Source organism: Capsicum annuum, chromosome 6, assembly GCF_002878395.1.
Source record: "Capsicum annuum cultivar UCD-10X-F1 chromosome 6, UCD10Xv1.1, whole genome shotgun sequence".
Lineage (NCBI taxonomy): Eukaryota > Viridiplantae > Streptophyta > Magnoliopsida > Solanales > Solanaceae > Capsicum > Capsicum annuum.
Genome location: NC_061116.1, coordinates 198,678,427 through 198,700,285, shown reverse-complemented (window position 1 = coordinate 198,700,285; position 21,859 = coordinate 198,678,427). Strand labels below are relative to the sequence as shown.

The 21,859-nt window shown below is 33.2% G+C and overlaps 1 non-coding gene across 16 annotated transcripts in view; it reads right to left on the bottom strand.

The window, feature by feature from the left end:
- Positions 1–1,955: 1,955 nt before the first annotated feature.
- LOC107876089 overlaps positions 1,956–21,859 on the bottom strand; it is a 28,557-nt gene continuing 8,653 nt past the window's right edge. For 5 of the 16 annotated variants that reach the window (XR_001675964.2, XR_001675960.2, XR_007056641.1 and 2 more), the window contains 5 exons: positions 7,083–7,155; positions 6,251–6,995; positions 6,010–6,071; positions 5,223–5,316; positions 3,727–4,066 (listed from right to left, as the gene is read on the bottom strand). This is a non-coding gene — a transcript (uncharacterized LOC107876089). Of the gene's footprint in view, positions 2,218–2,709; positions 3,524–3,670; positions 4,067–5,222; positions 5,317–6,009; positions 6,996–7,082; positions 7,156–14,549; positions 14,728–21,859 lie in introns of those variants that run through there. The other 11 variants (XR_007056639.1, XR_007056640.1, XR_007056638.1 and 8 more) reach the window with 10 other exon arrangements.

Genomic DNA, 21,859 nt, shown 5'->3' with positions numbered 1-21,859 from the left:
TTCGTGTACGCATGAACATGCGTTTTTGGCCTTGAAATTCGAATTGAGAGCATGAATAGAATAAATAAACTCCCTCTCTTGTTGCGACACCCTTTGATTTTATGTGTTATGAGTCATTCAATTGCATAATTAGAAGTATGAGATCACTATTTTTACAATTGTTTAAGGACTTGATATTGGTTGTGAATTGAAGAGAGGGTGTTTTCTTGGTTGTAAATGTTAAAGATGATTATTGAAAGAATTACATGGTTTGTTACAAAGTAATTGACCACCCTCTCTACATAAGTTTTCATATATTTTGAAATACAAATTCTCTTGTACTGTTTGAATGATTTGGTGGTCCAAACATTATGTTTTGAATGAAAAGGTTGTAGCATGATATTGTATGGCTTATCCGACTTGCAAGTCTTGGTATGACGATACCAAATCAAACAAATGCCATAATAAATTCAGACCAGAATAGACTACAGAATTTTACAGACATTACACCACTTTTCAGAAAGATGTATAATTTAAAATGCTAAAAATGGGCTTAAAAAAGTTAGATGGTTACCCGAAGATGGCACGAGTTCAGATAAATCATTGTCGGAAATTGAGTTTTGCCGATTTGGGTGATATGATTGGCTAAGGCCAATGTATACTTGTCCTAGAGACACTGGTATACTAGACTAGTATGTAGGACCCTTATCCTTTCGACAAACTTGGATGTGGGGACTTGGCCGACAAGTTAATGGCGGACCCATATAGCCCGTGGGTATTAGACTTGTAGGGTGTACCATCTAACTCAGAAGTAAGATAAAGAGTGAGTCATGATTTCAAAGAATTAATACAAAAAATTTTAAGTATGCCCATGTGTTTTCATATATCGTATGTAAGATGTTTTATGAATTGCTCTCATGTATGTTGTATAAAAGTATGCTATTTTGGATTGCTCTGCGTACCAGTACATTTGTATTGACCCTCTATATTTCAGGATCTGAGGGTCAGTCCCGGCGTCCCGCTAAGCAGTAGATCATTGTCAGACGTTTGGAGTTGGTGAGCTTCCCTTATTTCGGAAGGCTTTGTTGCATGTGTTGTTTTCATTTGGACTTAGTTTATGGTTCGACCGGAGGCCTTGTCCCGATTTTATGGAGAATGTTGTTTTCAGATTTTAGTAGAGCTTTCATAGACTCGTTGTCGACGGTTTTTGGGTTTTGTTGAACTTATGCCCATATTATTTAGTTGATGAAGTCAGATGACCATGTTTCCGCTCTGTGTTTTTTGCATCTTTATATTATATGACTTATGCATATGATCACCAGTCAGAGGGTTTCTCGGGCCTTCATGGTACAGGATGCCCGTCATGATCAGAGCGTTGGTTCGGATCGTGACAGAAATAGTTGCATTACAATAGTGTGTTGCATAAGTTTGATAGTTTGAAAGTTGATAAGGAATTTTTGAAGTGTTTGTTATGGCCCTTAGTTCTGGATCGAGTCGCTGGACGACTAACTTGGAAGTTAGACCTAACGTTGTTTGGGTTTCATGACTGGCCTATGATTGCTGAATTTTGCAGTTCGTTCAGGAAACTGCAGACCACGAAACTTGTTTGAGAAAGTCCCGATTCTCTTGATAAAAACTCAACTTGTTTTATTAATAACGTCAACTCTCTTAAATCTATATATAATTAAAAGGAGAGGACAAAGCCTCTCCATTTAGCCAAGTGAAAGCATTAAATATTGACACCTGTAATCTATAGTTAATTATAGTTAGGATATAGCTGTTGCATTAGTTGTTTGAAACATTTCCGTTACTTTACAATTTGAAGTGGCTTTTCAAATTTCAAATTCACATTTTCAGTTAATTCACAATTTTATATTCTTAGTTCGAAAGTTTGTATGTTAGTTGGTTATAATTGTTATTATGTTAGTTGGTTATAATTGTTACCCCTTAACATATTAATATACTACACTTTAAAAAGTACAAACTTCGTATACTATTTTTTTATTTAACATAATTGATTTTGAATTTGGATATAATAACAACTTACAAGTGCAAACACACACAATTTATTACAAATCTCTTACTTGAAATTCACATTCAATAATTAAAAATTCAAATAAAATCAAATTACATCACATAAACTGCTTATACATTTAGTATATTAGCATCACTTCAAACAAATTCGGATTATGATGCAACCTTCTCATTGAAGCATATGTCATTATATATAATATCCATCTGCATATAATTATAAAAAAAATCATATGTTAGTAATTAATTATTACATTATGTTTTAAAAATTTATCCAAAAATTTTACGTTTAACTAAGTAGAACATATAAACGAGCTAATTAGTTGAATTACAAAATTCATACTATAAGTACACATTGTCCTTCTAATATTAAATCTTAATTAAAAATTAAAAATTAAAAATCAAAAATTCAGTTTTATAACTTCTTATTTATCCGTGCTAAAAAAATGAATTTGATGGCAGAAGTCTACAACTTTCAGATAATGTCTATAACAACTAACAGATAATTGTAAAATCTTTTGTACAATTAATTTTTTTCTCTAAAAATTAAACATTTAACTAATTAGCAAATATAAACGACTTGATATAGTTAAATTAAAAAATTCAGATGCTATTTGTACATATCACTGAGAAGCACATTATAAGTATATATGATTATAATATTATTATAATTATAGATTTAATTTAATTCAATAAGAACTCTTTTATCACCATCATATTTATCCATTACACGTCTATCTAATCTACGTAATATACAACCAATCCTTCTTATCCTTTATTGAAAACTCCCCTTTTATTTCTTCCCCTTCATCAATAAATTCTACATATATTTTCTTCAACTCTTAAATTCCCTATGGTATTCTACTATATTCTACAGATTCCTTCACATACTCATGTAAGCATTGTTTCCTTCTTAAACAACTTTAATATTCTACCAATTCCTTCACACATTCATGTAAACATTGTTTCCTTCTTAAACAACTTCAATTCTGTTAATCTTTACCACAATCTACGTAGACCTACATACTCTTACCAAAAATGACAGATTTCATCAGTGACATAACAATCACAAAAATGCACTGGAAGTTAAAAGTTTTGGTTGTTCGCCTATGGGAAGTGAAAGATCGCTTTAATCCTAATGCTTTGTACGCAATTGAAATGATTCTACAGGATGAACATGTATCCAACAATTTCTAATTAATTTATATATTTATATTTATATGTTAGACTAATTCATTAATCAATACTCTAATTTTTTTTTTTATAGGGTAACCGGATACAAGCTTCTATATGTAGTTCTATGCTTAAACAATTCAAATCTAATATCAAAGAACATGGTTTATATGTTACGGAAAATTTTATTGTATGTAAGAATGCTACCAAGATAAGGGCCACAACTCATAAGTTGAAGCTTAATTTTACACTAAGAACAGTTGTTAATGAAAAACTAATCCATCTTTTCCAATGAAGTTCTTTGATTTCCGACCCTATTCGCACTTGATAAATAAGATTTCTGTGAACGAATCAAAGTTATTTGATAAGTAAAATTACACATCAACATTCAATGAATAGTACATAAATTGGGGATATAATATTAACAAATTTAAATATTCTAGATGTTATTGGAGAAATCATTAGTTTCGGTCAGATACAGACTCACAATGTTGGAGGAAGTTCCAGGAAGTTCATGAATATTAAACTTGAAGATGTTGAGTAAGAAAAAAAATCATATGTTGATTATTTATAAACTTTATATTATAATATCAATAAAAGTTCTATCTTACAAGTTCTTTTTGCATAAACAACAGGCTATCATGTACTTTTTGGGGAGAGTTTGTTGAACAAATTATTCCTCAACTTCTAACTTCTGATAACTAACCTGTTGTTGTTGCTCTACAACTCATACATGCACATAAATTTCAAGGTAATAGTTATATTGAAAATTATTTAATAAATAAATTCACTATATCTTACATATATTTTGTGACAGATTCCTATACCGTGCGCAACACTTGGAATGCCTCTAAGTTGTGGATCAATCCAACTGATGTTCAATCTGAAGAGTTTAAAAAACTGTTAAGTATATCTTTTATGTCTTTTACATACATACACATACATATATATAATTTTTTCAAACTACAAACCAATATATCCCTGTCATGACTTACATTTTCTTTCTTTTATGTATGTAGGCTACTTACTGTTCGTGATAGTAACTTTGACAGAATAACTTATGCCATCTCACAGCAAAGTAACTCTGTGTTGGATGAATTATCAAATGGCATTTTACAAGTCGAGACAATTTCTAAGTTGTTGGAAATTGGGTTATCGAGGCAAAAGTCTTATCAGGACATATGATTGGACAAAAGGTTTTCATACCTAGAATGTCAGTGGATACCCTTTTAAGTTACAAAGAATACAGTTGTATCATTTGCCATAACTATCAATAAGAGCCAAGGACAATCTTTATCTCATGTTGGGCTATATTTGAAGAAAGCAGTGTTCACACATGACCAGTTATATGTTGCCCTATCACGGGTGACACGAAGACAAGGATTATAGATTTTGACATATGATGATGAAGGAGAAGTTTCAAAGGAAGCAACTAATATAGTGTTCAAAAAAGTTTACCATAATTTGAGTGTAGATTAAAGCTAATCTGATCCAAAGGGCATAACAGGGTCAACAATATCATCAATTTGTTGAGGGTTAGACTTAGCTTTTCTTATCAGTCATATAGATAATAAAAGTTATTTTTTGTTGTAGTAAGTATATAGCAGAAGTTAGTTATTATGTAAATTTTTTATGACTGTTTAGCCTTTTCGTTTATTCTCTTTGTACGTTTTATTCAAGTATTAAAATAATTTTTTTTTATAGAATTAGAGATTATTTTTACATCTAATTAAATTATATACGTAATTCCACAAGTGGGGTCTAGGGATGATAGGATGTATGTACACAAACATTAACTATCTTTGTAAGGTACAGAGTCTACTTCCTAGACCCTCGGCTCAAAACAAATGTATAGGATGCAGGTTTTCTTCTTGTGATTGAATATTTATGAGGGTTTTCTTTCTTTTTACATATCAAACTAGAAAGGGCACCTAGAATACAGAGATACATGTGTTTCTGCCATCGTGCAAGATATAATCTTATGAATGATACCCAAAAACTAAATTGACACAAGTTAAATTAACTGAACTGCAATTTACCTGCGTAACTGATGACAAGTAATGCTTTCTTCAAGTAGTCAGCTATACTTTATGAAAATGTGAAGTACTCCAAAAATTGCAGATCCATTTTTAACTATTGATTGGAAAGATAACAATATGATATAATCAATTGTAAAGAAGAACAAATAGTAATTAGCAGGCAAGAAGTGATGCACATAGAGCTGAACATGTAACAAATAATGGCATCTTTAAGTTTTCAGAGCACGAGCGAGTTCTAAGAAATAACGCAAACACTTTCATTTAGTATTAGAATCTTTAATTAGATAACCGCTATACCTCAAAAATCAAATTGAAATAATAGACAATGTGATTGAACATTTTTGCATGTTATCCTTGAAGTCTTATTTACATTCAACATGTTTAAACACAAACACTTAATGTGCAAATGGGATATTAGCATCTACAAGGATTAAGACATGGCAATACATAATACTAGGGAAAAAATTATCCTTGAATTTGCTTACTCTATCGCATATGAAGTCAGATTCTGAATTAATTGAATTCCAATAAATAAAATTTTCCAGCTTGACTAAATCTATAACCTTTCACTGGCTAAAGCTACATATCAATGTATTATGTAAGCGAGTTCACATTTTATATTTGGTAAAACATATGTATCTTATTAACAGACACTCATAATCTGAACTAACAAATGAATATCTGCTCTACAATCTGATATCGTCAATTAATCCAAGTTCGAATAACACACATTATATCCGAGATATCTAGCAAATATGGCCAAGTTTCACTAAGACATAGTTCTTACCATTAATCAATTAACTCACTTTCAGTTTTTGAGATCATTGCAAATTGTCCCAAATCTTCATACTGGAGACATCACATGATTAATAGGAAACAGATCAGCTAGCTATACACCTAATGACACTCTAAAATAATACATAGTAGCTATACTATTTGCAAACTGCAAATCTTACTATCAATAGAAATCAATACACTTAATACAAATTTAAATAAGTAAAATCAATAAGTGAACAAGAAGCACGCACCTCTACAGTCCTCTCTTGAAGAAGTTTGCTTGGAATAAAAATAAATCATACATACAATCTAAGGTATTGGTTGATCTGCAGGTTTTGGCAATAGATACATCAACCGTAGCATCTATACAATAGATAGGAAGCACAAGTCTACATAAAGCATTATTACTTTCACATTCCACCTCAGAGGCTGCATATTTTGTAGGATAAAAATAATTAGTTTTAACACAGTCACTATTAATCATCAGTTCAGACAAACAAAGCATTGCCATAACAACATTGATGTCTGAATATATAGGTTCAGAGACCAGAAATCACAAGAACAGCTCACGATACATTCCAGGACATAGAAATCCTCAATACAAATGAACTCAGTCCTAATAACAAAATCAACAATGCAAGATTACACATGAAGCTGTTACATATTAACATGTCGGTGCATAAGCTTGCAAGTTGAAGCAATGTGCAAAATCAAACCCAATTTATGTTATCGATGGATTTGTAGTTGTTATATGTTAGAATAAAGAAGCAAGTTCCTATTAGATAGTCAAATCAACATGTCAGGCCGAAAGGTTTCAGCTAAAAGCATCATGCAAATAAAATTATAAGTCATATGAAGCAAAACATCACTACACCTTTCAGCCATTATTTGGATGAATTTTGGTGGCTGCAAATGGATCAATATCTTTAAGACGGTTGTAAGCACAATTAAAATCCTCGCTCAAATGTTCAACTTCAAGATCAGTTTGCTCATCTTCTGCAGAGAAAGAAATAGAATAGTATCTATAATCTCGATCCTGAGTAAGCAAATTTAGACGAAAAACACAGACAACTTATTGTTTACATGGAGTGTCGCTTAAGCAATTAGCCTCTCCATCTTCAACAGAATCATCAAGAAGGAGTGGACTCACAAGAGCCTAAATGAAAACAAATCAAATCCAGAAAACTATAACAAATACCTAACAGTTCAGAAGAATTTCAGGAAAGATGAAAACAGAATTCTGAAAATTAGCAAAAAGGAAAGACAAACCAAAATAATTAGCTGCTTGGCACCATACTTATAAACAGAAAAAAAAAAAAAAAGAGTACCAGCGAGGGTCTATTGCAGATTTTAGGACAGCTCATACTCTAAGAGAAGGATTTTACTATCAGTTAACAGTGTTATTAAAAGCTAAACAAAGCAAGGAACCGATGTGAAGCAAGGTATATCATTATTAGTAGATATGCCTTAATATATGCCTTGCAATCACAGAAACAAGATTATAGGAGTAAGAAGATACCTTTAACATCATAATATAGCTCCAAATCTTATACTAATTAATAATTTTTGGTCGATTCTATATTTTTCTCAGCTCAACTGCATTAGATGTCCAATTTCATTTGCATATTCGAATTAAAGAGGAAAGAATTCACAAGAAAAGGAGAGCATACCAGCCTTATAAAGATAATGAATCAGATACTAACTGACAAAATAAGAAGATTAATGATCAACATCTACAAAAATTTAACAACAAAAATTCATAGCTTTCAATTGCACGCACAAATTAATATTTAAAAAAATCATAGAAAGAGAGAAAATCAGTATAACAACAAATTCAACAACAAATAAATCATAGATTTCACTTGCATGTTCAGATCTAGAAAGAGTAAAAGAAAATCACAATAACAGAACTTACCAGACATTATGGAGTTCACAACTCAGATACCAAACGACATAAATGGAGATTATTTTCAAAGATCTATACAAACTTAACAATAAACAAGTTGGATTGATTCAAAGAACCAACAATAAACAAGTAACAATACTTCGATAAAACTAAGTTAGAAAAAAGAAAATCTTAAACGTTTCAGCTACCATTTTCCGTTCCAATTGAGTACATAATACATTTTCGTTAAAATTATCTTCGAATTTGAAGGTTGAAAATATTGATGAAGTTGAATAGGTAACTTTTCGAACATAAATGCCAACAAGGGTACTTTCCTAAATCTAGAATTGTCTATATGAATATAATGCTTTTATTAAGATATTTTGTCTTTTGGTATGGACTTTATTATACATATTTTTAAAATATGGGATGTGCTTTCATTTTAGTTTTAGATCAATTTATCTCATATAAAATATTTCTTGAAGAAGAAACATTATAGTATATTATTTCTTGTAAGAAAATAATAATACACACACTCACGTGTACCTCTTTATAATTTAATATAACTATTAGCTTTACCATTCTTTAACCTTTTTCTTGATTTTTTCATTGTACTTTATCATATAATTAAAAAAAAAAAATTATTACAGTCAATAAGAAATTAATAAAATTATTAATGTAAAAATAATTTAATATTAATTAATTAAAATAAATATGTCATTGAACTTAGAAATATTAAAAATTTATTTCATACTTAAAATATATGCACATTCATGTAATTATTATAAATAATTTTATCCTTTAGTACCACTCTATAGTTCATTTTTATTATCTTATTTAATGATATTTTTAGTATCGTAAATGACTAAAAAAATTAAATAAAATTTAATGACTATTTATATGTATAATTTCAAAACCGCATTTTAGTTACATCCATTCCCCCATTTTTCTAAATCAAATAACAATTTCTTAATCATATACAAATAATTTAATTCTATTATACTATACGTAAATGTATAATTATTTTTTAAACTAAATTTAATCATTGCAATCAATAATTATTTAAAAACTACGCTATTTATCGGCGCATCGCGTGGGTACGTATACTAGCAGAGGTTTACAATAGCAAAGAGTCCTAACAAACTAGAAATAGAAAAAACCCTATAAAACTTAATTAACAAGAGTCCTAATACACTAAGGGAAGTTCTATTCTACTAACATAATAATGCAGAAAATAAGCATCATTATCAATCCTATTAATTCTATTAATTCTAGCGTCTGGAATATTATTTCCGACAAAAGCATCAATAACATTATCCCCTTCCCAGAGAAAAAGCTTATCCTCAAGCTTGAAGTCTGGAAAGGAAGATATGAAATGATGCACTGTCTCCCAAGTGGAGTCCTTAATAGATAGGCCGCCGCACCGCAGCACCAGAATTTCCCAATTACCACGATTCAGATGCAAATTGAGCACGGAGCAAGGGGTGGGAACAACACGTCCTTCTTCAATGGGTGGAAGAGTAGGTGGAGTTATAGGTACCTCACCCTTGAATGGCTTAATAAGTGTCACATGAAACAAATCATGAAGTTTGCAGGTCACGAAGTTTGCAACCTGTAGGTAAGCCAAGCTGATAAGCAACAGACCCAATGCACTTCAAGATTGCAAAAAGACCACAATATTTTGGTGCAAGCTTATGATGGACGTGACTAGCCAAAGTTGTTTGGCGATATGGATGTAGACGTAACCAGACATAAGATCCGGGAGAAAGTTCCACATCACGATGTCCCTTTATCATAAACTGTTTTCATCTTGTGTTGCTTATGTTGGAGCCTAGCTCAAAAATCCTGTAAGGCAACATCTCGATCAATTAATGCTCGATCTACAACATCAACTCGAGATGAACCAGCCATGTAGGATTGCTATCGATGAGGCTCACGACCATAAACAACTTGAAAAGGGGATACGTGAAGTGCTCAATGGTAAGAAGTGTTGTAGCAAAATTCAGCCCAGGGAATCCAGTCTGTCCATTGCGTAGGACAATCACCTACCAAGCATCGCAAAGACATCTCTATCATGCGATTAACAACTTCAGTTTGACCGTCCAATTGTGGATGATAAGCAGATGAAAATTTTAATTTAGTCCCACATAAACGAAACAATTCTTTCCAGAACGTACTAGTGAAGAGGGCATCTCGATCACTGACAATTGATTCTGGTATCCTATGTAAATGAACAATATTCTCAAAGAAAATCCTTGATATAGAAGATGTGTTATATGGATGAGCAAGGAGGATAAAATGTGCATATTTAGAGAATCTGCCCAAAACCACCAATAAGACTGTTTTACTACCTGATTTTTTGTAGGCTATCTGTAAAATCCATTGAGATATCCGACCGGATTTGATTAGGCAGTTGTAAAGGTTGTAACAGTATCGCAGGACTCAAATTGACAGCCTTATTACGCTGGCAAACTAAACAGGCAGCAGCAACATAATCCTTGATAGTTGTCTTTATAGCTGGTTAATAGAAATCCTAGCGAATTGTCTTCTGAACGCCTTCATGGGTGCTATCATGAATCCCGAACAAGAAAGAATTTACCAATGGTGAGTTTGGTAAGAGATAGACCCTATCTTTAAAGAACAATAATCCATCTCAAAACACCCTATCGCCATTCATCTCTCCCTATTCAATTTTAGCGTGAAGTTCCTCAAGAATCGGTGAATGCTTGACCTCTGCCCGGACTTCCTCAAATATCAAAACTTTCGGATGAGAAACAACAAATAACATATCTCCAACCTCTTCTCATCGTGATAATGCATCTGCTACAGTATTCAATCTCCCAACCTTGTATTCCACCCGAAAATCAAACCCCATCAGCTTGCTAAGCCAACTTTGTTGAGAAAAGTAGTAAGACGTTGATCTAGCAGGTATTTAAGACTGTAATGATCTGTTAGAATTAGAAAAACTCGACCCAAGAGATAAGGCCTCCAATGTTGAACTGCCTTTGTCAAACCTATCAAGTCACGTTCATAAGCTGGAAGTTTCAAGTGTTAGTCAGCTAGCTTACGGCTAAAAAAAACAACAGGGTGTCCTTATTGTTGAAGGATTGCTCCTATTCCAACACCCAACACATCACACTCAACAACAAATTCTTCTTTAAAACTTGGTAACTATAACACCGGGGCAGCAACTAATGCCTTTTAAGAGTTTCGAAAGAAGCAAGTGCATCGTAATTCTACTTAAAAGCATGTCGCTTAAGCATACTTATTAAAGGGGCAACAATCAAACCGTAATTCTTGATGAACTTACGATAATATCTTGTATCAAGCCTAAGAATCCCCGCAACGCTGTTGTTGATTGTGGTTGAGGCCAGTCCATTACGGCCTCAATTTTGCTAGCATTAGTTGACACACCTATATTGCAGACTGTGTGGCCCAAATAAGCTACTTGATTTTCGCCAAATGGCCTTTGGATTTTTTCTAAATAGAAGTGATGCTTGCAGCAACTCAAAGACGAGTCAAATGTGTACCAGATGATCCTTCCAACTCTTGCTATACACAAGGATGTCATCAAAAAGTACAAGAACAAATTGACGTCAGTACCTTCGGAATACCTCATTCATCAATGCTTGAAAGGTAGAAGGAGCATTAGTCAACCCAAATGGCATGTCAAAGAACTCAAAATGACTATGATGTGTTTTGAAAGTCTTCTCAACATCTACAGAGTCCATGCGGACTTGATGATAACCCGAGCGAAGATCAAGCTTGGTGAAAAATTGTGTTCCATGCAATTCTTCAAGTAATTCCTCTACCACTATATTAGGAATTTGTCCTTTACTGTTTTGGCATTTAGCTCCCTATAATTCACGCAAAAGCGCCATGTTTCATCATGTTTTTGGACCAGCAGTACAGGTGATGAGAATGGGGAATGACTAGGTCGAATAATGCCTTGCTGGAGCATTTAATCACAATATTTCTCAATCTCATCTTTCTGAAAATGAGGGTATCGATAAAGCTGAACTACCACCGGATTAGTTCTCGATAGTAAACATATGCGATGATCACAAGAACGCATAGGAGGCAAACCTACAGGTTCTTGGAAAAGCTCATCAAATTCGGCTAATACTCTCGAGCTCACCTTGCTTAAAATCCTACAAAAGATGTAGGTAGGGCTGAAATAATTGTTGTTGTCCATGTAGAATGATCTGCTTTCTTTTTACTTGAAAGCTCATGGTTAATAATGCAAAATCCCACAGAATAGGACCGAGTGTTTGCAACCACTTGATACCTAGGACAATATCAAAAGAATCTAAAGGAATCACGTATAAATCAACATTGAAGGAATGGTTAGCTACAAAAAATTGCACTGCCATGCAAATGCGCAAAGTGGAAAATGTCTCTCCATTTGCCACTGATACATAGAGATTTTGTCGATGTTGGATAGGCAAATCTAAATGTTGGGTAGCCGTAGAGCTAATAAAATTATATGTACTGGGTAGCAGTAGAGCTAATAAAATTATGTGTACTGCCTGAATCAACTACGCTAAGCAACAACTTATTAATTACAACCTCCAACTACATAGTATCGGCATGTTGTTTGCCTATGATAGCATGGAGTGAGATGGCAGGATCTCCACTATTCGTTGGTACATCTTCAGGTTCCAACTTCTTATCACTTGCAGTTTCCAACTACATATTATTTGCATGTTGTTTGTTTGTGATGGCATGGAGTGAGATGGAAGGCTCTCCACTATCTGTTGATACATCTTCAAATTCTGCATCCTCTATTTCTAGCCAAAACAACTTTTTGCACTAATGCCCTTGAACAAAAGGATCATCACAGTTGTAGCACAACCCTTTTGGTCGTCGTGCAGCTATTTCGACACGAGTCAACCTTTTCACAAAAGGACTAGTAGAAGTTACCTTAGCCCCTGGAGTTACTGCTGCAGCGACAGTCCTTGAGGTTGAACTATAGCCCCTTTGTGTGCTAGAAGAAAATTCTATCTTCTTCTCAAATGCTCTAGCCAAACTCATTGCTTATACTAGGTTAGATGGGTTCTGTATTTCAATATCGAGACGAATCAAATCAACTAAACCTGCTATAAATATATCTACTTGTTGGTCTACACGTACAGATGATGCACGAGCCAACACCCTTTGGAAGTCGCTCTAATAATCTTCAACAGAACCAGTTTGTTTCAAGTTGATCAATTCCCCTAATGGATTGCTTTTCATTGGTGGTTCAAAACGAAGAGTACAGTATTCTTTGAAGACACCCCATGTTAAATTTGGTTCCTTCAGTTCTAGTTGATAAACCCACAACTGTGAACTATACCTCTTCCTCTATTATTGTCATTAGTCCCAAGGTTGTTGTTGTTTCTTCCTCCTAGAGGCACATCCAGTTGCTCGCCTGTGTTACTAGTTTGTTGGACAGAAGCAGCACTATTGTCTCCAACTTCAACTACCTTTGCACATGTCGTGGTGCGGATTAAGGCTTCAATTTGTTACGATAGTTCCTGGAATTTGGCGTCCATCCTTGCTTCTGAAGCTACTACTTTTGCTTCAGTCTGAGTTTGGGCTTCCAGTAACAGACTTTGTAGTAGTGCTTCTACAGTACTCTCGTCCATAGTGACAAGCTCTGATACCAAATTGTTATGGCCCCTAGTTCTGGATCGAGTCGCTGGACGACTAACGTGGAAGTCAGACCTAACGTTATGGTCTAAGCCCTTGTTTTTGTTTCGTGACTTGCCTATGACTGCTGACTGCAAATCTGGGAACTTGTTTGAGAAAGTACTGACTCTTTTGATAAAAATTCAACTTGTTTTATTAATAACGTCAACTCTCTTAAATAGAGGTTTATATTAGCAAAGAGTCCTATTAATCCTAATCTACTAAGGGGAAGTTCTATTCTACTAACAAAATAATTCAGAAAATAAACATCATTATCAATCCTATTAATCCTTGCGTATGGAATATTGTTTTCTGATAAAAGCGTCAATAACAGTGTTTCAAGTACTTCTCGAAGAAAATATGTTAGCATTGTAAAAGTAGATTTTGATGCTTTATAGCATACCATGATCTTACCTTGCATAATATAAAAAAAAAAAAAAAAGTGGCAATTTTGTACTTCATCTTGTTGATGCCACTCTAAAGGCTGGTGTTTTCAAATGATCCATAAGGATCATTTACTGGGTTTCAGTGGAACATCTTCAATAGAATGAAATTCTAGACCTGTTGCATTTTCAATCGCATAATCTATACAAAAAATCAGCAAACATGTTGCGCTCTCTTCATTGCTATCAATGTAGTGGTAACATTGCTTAACATGAAATTCCTTTTTCTTATCACAAAGTTCACATCCCTGATTATTTCGGGACAATCCTTTTCCTTCTCAAACATGTGAAATGTCTTTTTAACTAACCATGTAGTTCACTACTGCTCTGTCAATTTTATGATTGTAGAATAATATTGGTAATATGGATTCTGATCTGTCCTAAAAACAAAGAAATATTGAGAATTTCATTGTTTGCTAAATGAATCAATGCCACTTTTCAATACCAAGGTTTTGTGTGAAATTGATATCTAGATGACGAAAGGTCTAACTTTAGTACAGGAATAACAAATGATAGGATTGAGGGCATGCACGAGCTGAAGATAGGAATTACTTTAACAAAACATGTAATGTCGAGTTGAATCGGCAACTTCCCCTTCCAACATTAGAGATAGGCAGGACGGATAGAGGACAAGGGATGGTTGGCTACTAAATCCTCTGAAGTTGAACCCACCATAGTTCAGCGTCAACACTCTCACTGGAGTTCAGGTCTTGTCCTGTACACGTCTTTCCTGTTGGTTTATATTCAGGACTTTATGACCTTAAACAGAATATGTACATAGAGGGTTTATGCAGAGTAATATCATAAGGGCAGTGATATGCAATGGCCGATGGTTCAAATATTATTGATGAGTTCAGTATCAAGCAATATTTTGCATTGGCCTAGCAATAAAACTTTGTTACAGAGGTATGATAATTCAATTGTTAGGTGAGTGATCCATGATTTGGACTTCTGGTTTCTAGTATTTTACCTATTGCAGTTTTAGAGAGTCAAAACTGCCGAGTGTTCAAGAGAAACTAAAAGAGGTTGTCAAATAGGGAGGAATGGATAACTCACTTGAGGAATGTGTATACTCCTTACAATTGAACCTTATAATAATATCCTCTAACACAATAATTTCAATTTCGTACTTCTTTCGGTTAAAAAAAAGTTAAATAATATCCCCTCCACAAATGTGTTTTTTATGCACAAAAATGAAAAGAACAACTTATTAAATTTATGCCAGAGTACCATCTATTTTAGTTGGTACTAGAAACTAGAAACTAGAAACTGAGGCAACTCCTCTTGTAAGCTATTGTTTTCTTGACAAATAAGAAGCAGTGAGCACGAGTCATCTGAAAATAATTCTCTTGAAAATTTTAGTTGTTGTTTTGCTCTTGCTTTTTGTATGTGATGATTGGAGTCTTTAATAATTCAGGTTTGAGCTAGACATGTTATTGGAGTTGGTGGGTTCAATTGCTAAGTATGTAGACGAATTACTGAATGTGGTTAACAATAATTCAATTTATGGTCATGGTCCAATACATATTGAGGACCACTTTACAGGTTTGTCAATGTTGACTTAAAAGTTAGTTGGTTGCTCTCGCCACGCCCATATCTCCATTAATTTATAGGTTAACACACACGAAAAATCAAAATAATCCTCAATTCCTATTATTAAAAAAGCTCTATCCGCTTTTCCAAAGCATTAATCAAACTATTCTCGAAAATTCAAAACATTGATCATGGTAACTATTTTTAAGAAAATACTACTCAAAACAATAAGTTAATAGAAGCAATTAAGTTACTTGAACTTATCACATAGAAAATCCAAATGAAAGATAACTTAATTGCTCCTATTAACTTATTGTTTTGAACCCAACCCCTTGATCATCCCAGCATCGCCACTCCGAGGCCTCACAGATCACCCCTCCCACCTCTATACTATAGCTTTTTGCTATAGAGGTACATATTGATAGGTACTTCCAGATATATAATATTCAACATTCTTTTGAAGATTGGAATAATTAAGTTAATTTGGACGGTGAAAATGCCTTAAGAATTTAAACGTTCAACATAACTTATGGAGTATTATGGAATACAGATAGTAATATTAGACTACAAAAAATTAAAATTTCAAAGAAATTTATCCAATAAGTTTGCAAACATTTTCCTATATGAAAATAATTACGTTTACACTGCTTTTCATCCAGCTTTGAAATTTTTATCAATTCCCATGACGTGACAAAACTTAGTTGTCCAGATGGAAAATGACATACAAATACAACCTATCAATTTATACTCTCAAGTTCTCTTCCCTTTCTCTTTCTTCTCTAAAACTTAGACTTTTCCACTTCCACAAAGAAACAAAACTGTTTCTCTATATATATGAATCAATTTGCTATGCTTTCATGTCAAGATAATCTATGTTATTTAATTTACTTTCCTTCTTTAAGTTTTAGTTTAAAAAAGAAATGAGCATTGATATCCCCTTGATTTTCAGGGAATTTATTTTCATAATTTTTGTTGGATTCTTTCAAAACATAAGCTTAATGGCTATACGACTAATTTTTATTTGATTCTGCACAGTCATGTTCTTCGTGTTCTTTCTTATTTTCTAGTGTTTGGTTAAGTAAGGAAAAAAATGTTATCTTCAGAACATGAGGACAATGACTTAATTAAAGTGGAGAAAATAAGTTCTATAAGTGACACTTTATGTTTATTGTATCCTACCATCCACCCAATCCTCTCAACCCAACCCCTTGATCATCCCAGCTTCGCCACCTCGAGGCCTTACAGACCACCCCTCCTACCTCTATAGTATAGCTTTTTACTACATTACATATTAATGTTCTGAAGATAACTTTTTTTTTTCTTATACTACATTTCTAGTGTTTGGTTAAGAAAAAAAATATTATCTTCAGAACATTAACGGTCATGCCTTTTAAAACTAAAATTTAAAGAAGGATAGTAAATTAAATAACATAGATTATCTTGACATGAAGGTATAGCAAATTGATTCATATCTATAGAGGAACAATTTTGTTTCTTTATGGAAGTGAAAAAGTTTAAGTTTTGAAGAAGAAATAGGAGAGAAATGGAAAGTACAGATTGATAGGTTGTACTTGTATGTCATTTCCCATTTGTAATCTGGACAGCTAAGTTCTGTCACGTCATGGGAATTGATAAAAATTTTAAAACTGCATGAAAAGCAGTGCAAGTATAATTATTTTCATATAAAAAAACGTGTACAAACTTATCAGATAAATTTCTTTAAAATTTAATTTTTTGTAGTCTAATATTACTATCTGTATTCCATAATATTCAATAAGTAATGTTGAACGTTCAAATTAACTTAATTATTCAATCTTCAAAAGTAATGTTGAAATTTTTTTTCCATTTTTACCTTTCATTTGAATTTTCTATGTGATGAGTTCAAGTAACTTAATTGCTCATTAACTTATTATTTTGAATAGTAATTTTTAAAAAATAGTTATCATGATCAATGTTTTGAATTTTCGAGAGTAGTTTGTTAATAATTAAAAAAATATCTAAGTTATGTCCTAATTTTCTTTTCTTAATAAGTGTCTATTATCTCAACAATTCCCTTATTATGAAATAGAGAAAGTGTTATGATATATATCAATTATAATGAATGTCTATCAAGATCTATTTGATATCTATCAGGATTTGATGTATTTGTCTTTTAGTGTGAAACTAGGGACAAATTCCTCCTATAAATAAAAGGGCTTCCTTCATTGTAAATCATCCCTCAAGAGAAGAAATAAAATCACTCTCTCTACTCTTCTTCTTGTTTTTTCTTGTTTTATAATACGTTATCAGCACGAGACTCTACCGTCTCAAATTTGAAGACTAAGGCTAAAGTATTATTATTTTTCTTCCTTTTTTTCATATGGTTAACAATCATACGAAGTGAGAGTTCGTTGCCCTTCAAAGTTCGGGCAAGAACTATATTTCATGGGTGTTGGATGCTGAAATCCACCTAGATGCTATGGGTCTTGGAGACGCCATAAAGAATGAAAATACAGCATTTAGTCAAAATCGTGTTAAGGCTATGATTTTCTTGCGTCATCATCTTAACAAAGTTCTGAAAATGAGTACCTTACTACTAAGGATCCACTCGTATTGTGGAATAGCCTAAAAGAAAAATTTGACCACTTAAAGATGGTCATTCTCCCGAAAGCACGATATGAGTGGATACATCTAAGATTTCAAGACTACAAGTCTGTTCATGAATACAATTCTGCCATGTTCAAAATTTCTTCTCAATTGAAACTTTGTGGAGAGACGGTCAATGATAATGATATGATGGAAAAGACGCTCTCCACTTTTCATGCCTCGAATGTGCTCTTACAGCAACAATATCGAGAAAAAGGTTTCAAGAAGTATACTGAACTGAGTTCTCATCTTCTCGTGGCTGAACAAAATAATGATTTGTTGATGAAAAATCACGACAACTGACCAACTGGATCTACACCATTCCCTGAAGTGAATGATGTGCACGCTCACCATGCTAGGCGTGGAAAAGGTCGCAGCCTTGGTCGTGGACGTGGTCGTGGACGTAGTCGTGGTCGTGGTTGTGGTCACAATAACCAAGAAAGAAACCCTGTTCCGGGTGTTAATCATTCATCAAACAAAAAGAGAAAAGATGAGAAACGTGAAGCAATTACTTGTTTCCGATGTGGCGGAAAAGGACATTATTCACGTGATTGTCGTGCTCTCAAGAACTTGATTGATCTTTATCAAGCATCATTAAAGAAGAAAGAGAGAAATCCCGAGGCTAACTTTCTCTCTGAAAATAATGTTGGCATCACATGCTTGGATGTAGCAGACTTTTACGAGCACCCTGAAGGAAAGATTGATCACTTGATTGGTGATGGTTCCATAAACATGGAAGAATAAATGATTTTTAATTTTGTTTTATTTTTTGATAAGAGTTAGTGAATAAAGAATCATGTAAAAGTAGCTGTTTGCAGGATTATTAGTTTTTGATTATTATTGATTAGATCAATTACATTATTGTAATTTATTATTAAATTAAATTGAGTTTTAATTTTTCCATTTTTTTTGTTGAAAGAAAAAAAAACATAACAATACTATTGCTTTTCCAGTACTACACGATTCTGAAAGTAAAAAAAAAAGACAAATTGTTTGCATGTTAAAACGACGGCGACGATAGTAATTGATTAACATATTGTTTGCCTGTTGATATTTTTTTTTATAATGTCCACATACATATTGTCATTAATTATCCATATTATATAATACAATAATATTATCATATTCTATCAAGTATAATATAGTAATATTATATTGTTATTGCATATCAACGTCCTAAACAAATATAATATAACAATATTATATTATTGTATGTTAATGTTCCATATTATTAATTATAATAATAATATATTACATTCTTTATCAAATATTATATTCAATAGTTTTTAATTTGGACATATTATTTTTTGTGATTAACAATTTCTTATAAGCTTCACTTTTTACAAAAAAATTATATTTTATTTGGTTGAAGATATGGATAATTTTCAAGACGATATTTGTTTGATTGATTCTGGCACTACACATACGATATTCAAAGACAAGAAATATTTCTCTCATCTGGACAAGATTAATGTTACTACAATTTCTGGTAGTGCTAATTTGATTGAAGGCTTCGGAAAAGCCATTATAATCTTGCCCAAGGGAACTAAACTCATCATAAATAATGCTATGTTCTCTCCCAAGTCTCGGAGAAACTTGATGAGTTTTAAAGATATCCGTGAAAATGATTATCATATCAAGACATTTGATGAGAAGAATCTTGAATATCTTGGTATCACCAAGAATGTCTCTGGGCAGACATGTATGATTGAAAAGTTCCCTGATTTATCTATTGGCCTGTATTGGATAAAGATTTGTGCAATTGAGGCACATTGTAAACTGGAAGTTTACTGATTCCAATACTTTCGTACTTTGGCATGATCGTCTGGGACATCTAGGATCAATAATGATGAGACGAATAATAGAAAATTCAAATGGACATCCATTAAAGAACTTAAAGGTTCTTTTGAATGGTGAATTTTCATGTAATGCTTGTTATCAAGGCAAGTTGATTGTGAGACCATCGCTAATAAAAGTTGGGATTGAGTCCCCCGCGTTCTTGGAACGCATACATGGGGACATTTGTGGACCAATTCACCCACCAAGTGGGTCGTTTAGATACTTCATGGTCCTAATAGATGCTTCTTCTAGATGGTCTCATGTGTGTCTTTTGTCATCTCGCAACTTGGCATTTGCAAAATTGTTGGCACAAATAATACGATTACGGGCACAATTTCCTGATAATCAAATTAAGTCTACTCGCCTTGATAATGCTGCAGAATTTTCATCCCAAGCATTTAATTACTATTGCTTATCGATTGGGATAAGAGTGAAACATCTTGTACCCCATGTTCACACTCAAAATGGCCTTGCTGAGTCATTAATTAAACGTCTGCAGTTGATAGCAAGACCATTACTGATGAAAACTAAGTTGCCCACTTCTGTTTGGGGTCATGCAATTTTGCATGCTGCAATACTTGTTCGTCTTAGACCGACAAATTATCATAAATTTTCTCCGTTGCAATTGGTTTTGGGTCAAGAGCCTAATATATCTCACTTGAGAACTTTTGGGTGCGGTGTATATGTATGTGCCTATAGCACCACCAAACCACACCAAGATGGGCCCCCAAAGGTTAGGAATTTATGTTGGGTTTGAATCACCCTCTATTATTCGCTATCTTGAACCATTAAAGGGAGATATGTTCACTGCTCGATTTGCAAATTATCGGTTTGATGAGATACTTTCCCCAAAATTAGGGGGAGAAGATAGTGATATCAAAAGACAAATTTTATGAAAAAATCCATCACTATCTCATCTTGATCCACGTGCTTCTATTTGTAAGCAAGAAGTACAAAAGATTATTCATCTACAGAGAATTGCAAATCAAATGCCAAACGCATTTACAGATTTGAAAAGGATCACTACATCACATATTCCTGCAGAGAATATCCCAATTCGAATTGATGCCTCTAAAGGACCATCCACTAGTGTCATAGCTAATGAATCTAAAGCACGCTTGAAGCGTGGCAGACCATTAGGTTCTAAAGATCGAAATCCTAGAAAAAGAAAAACAAATGGTAAAGATGACACTACAAAAGATCCTCATATGAAAGCTCAAGATTTGAGCAATGTTGATATCCCTGAAGGGATCAATGAGCCTGAGACTCAAGAAAATGAGAAACTATCCATAAATTCAAGTGATGTTGAAACTAATTTGAATCGATCTGAAATAGTAGTGGATTATGTCTTTGCATATAATGTTGCAACGAAAATCATGCAAGATAGTGAGGATCTTGAACCTCGATCTGTCACAAAATGTCGAGAAAGAAATGACTAGCCAAAATGGCAAGAAGCAATTCAATCTGAATTGAATTCACTTGCCAAGCGTGATGTTTTTGGACCTATAACTCAAACACCTAATGGTGTTAAGCCTGTTGGCTATAAATGGGTCTTTGTGCGAAAAAGAAATGAAAAAAATGAAATACAAAGGTATAAAGCACGCCTTGCCGCACAAGGATTTTCACAATGCCTGGTCTCGGTTATGATGAGACATATTCACCAATTATGGACGCAATAACATTGTGTTATCTTATTAGTTTCACTATCCATGAGAGACTTGAAATGCATTTGATGGATGTGGTAACAGCCTATCTATATGGATCACTTGATAATGAGATATACATGAAAATTCCCAAAGGATTTAAAATGCCGAAAGCATATAGTTCAAAGCCTCGGGAAATGTATTCCATTCGATTGCAAAGAT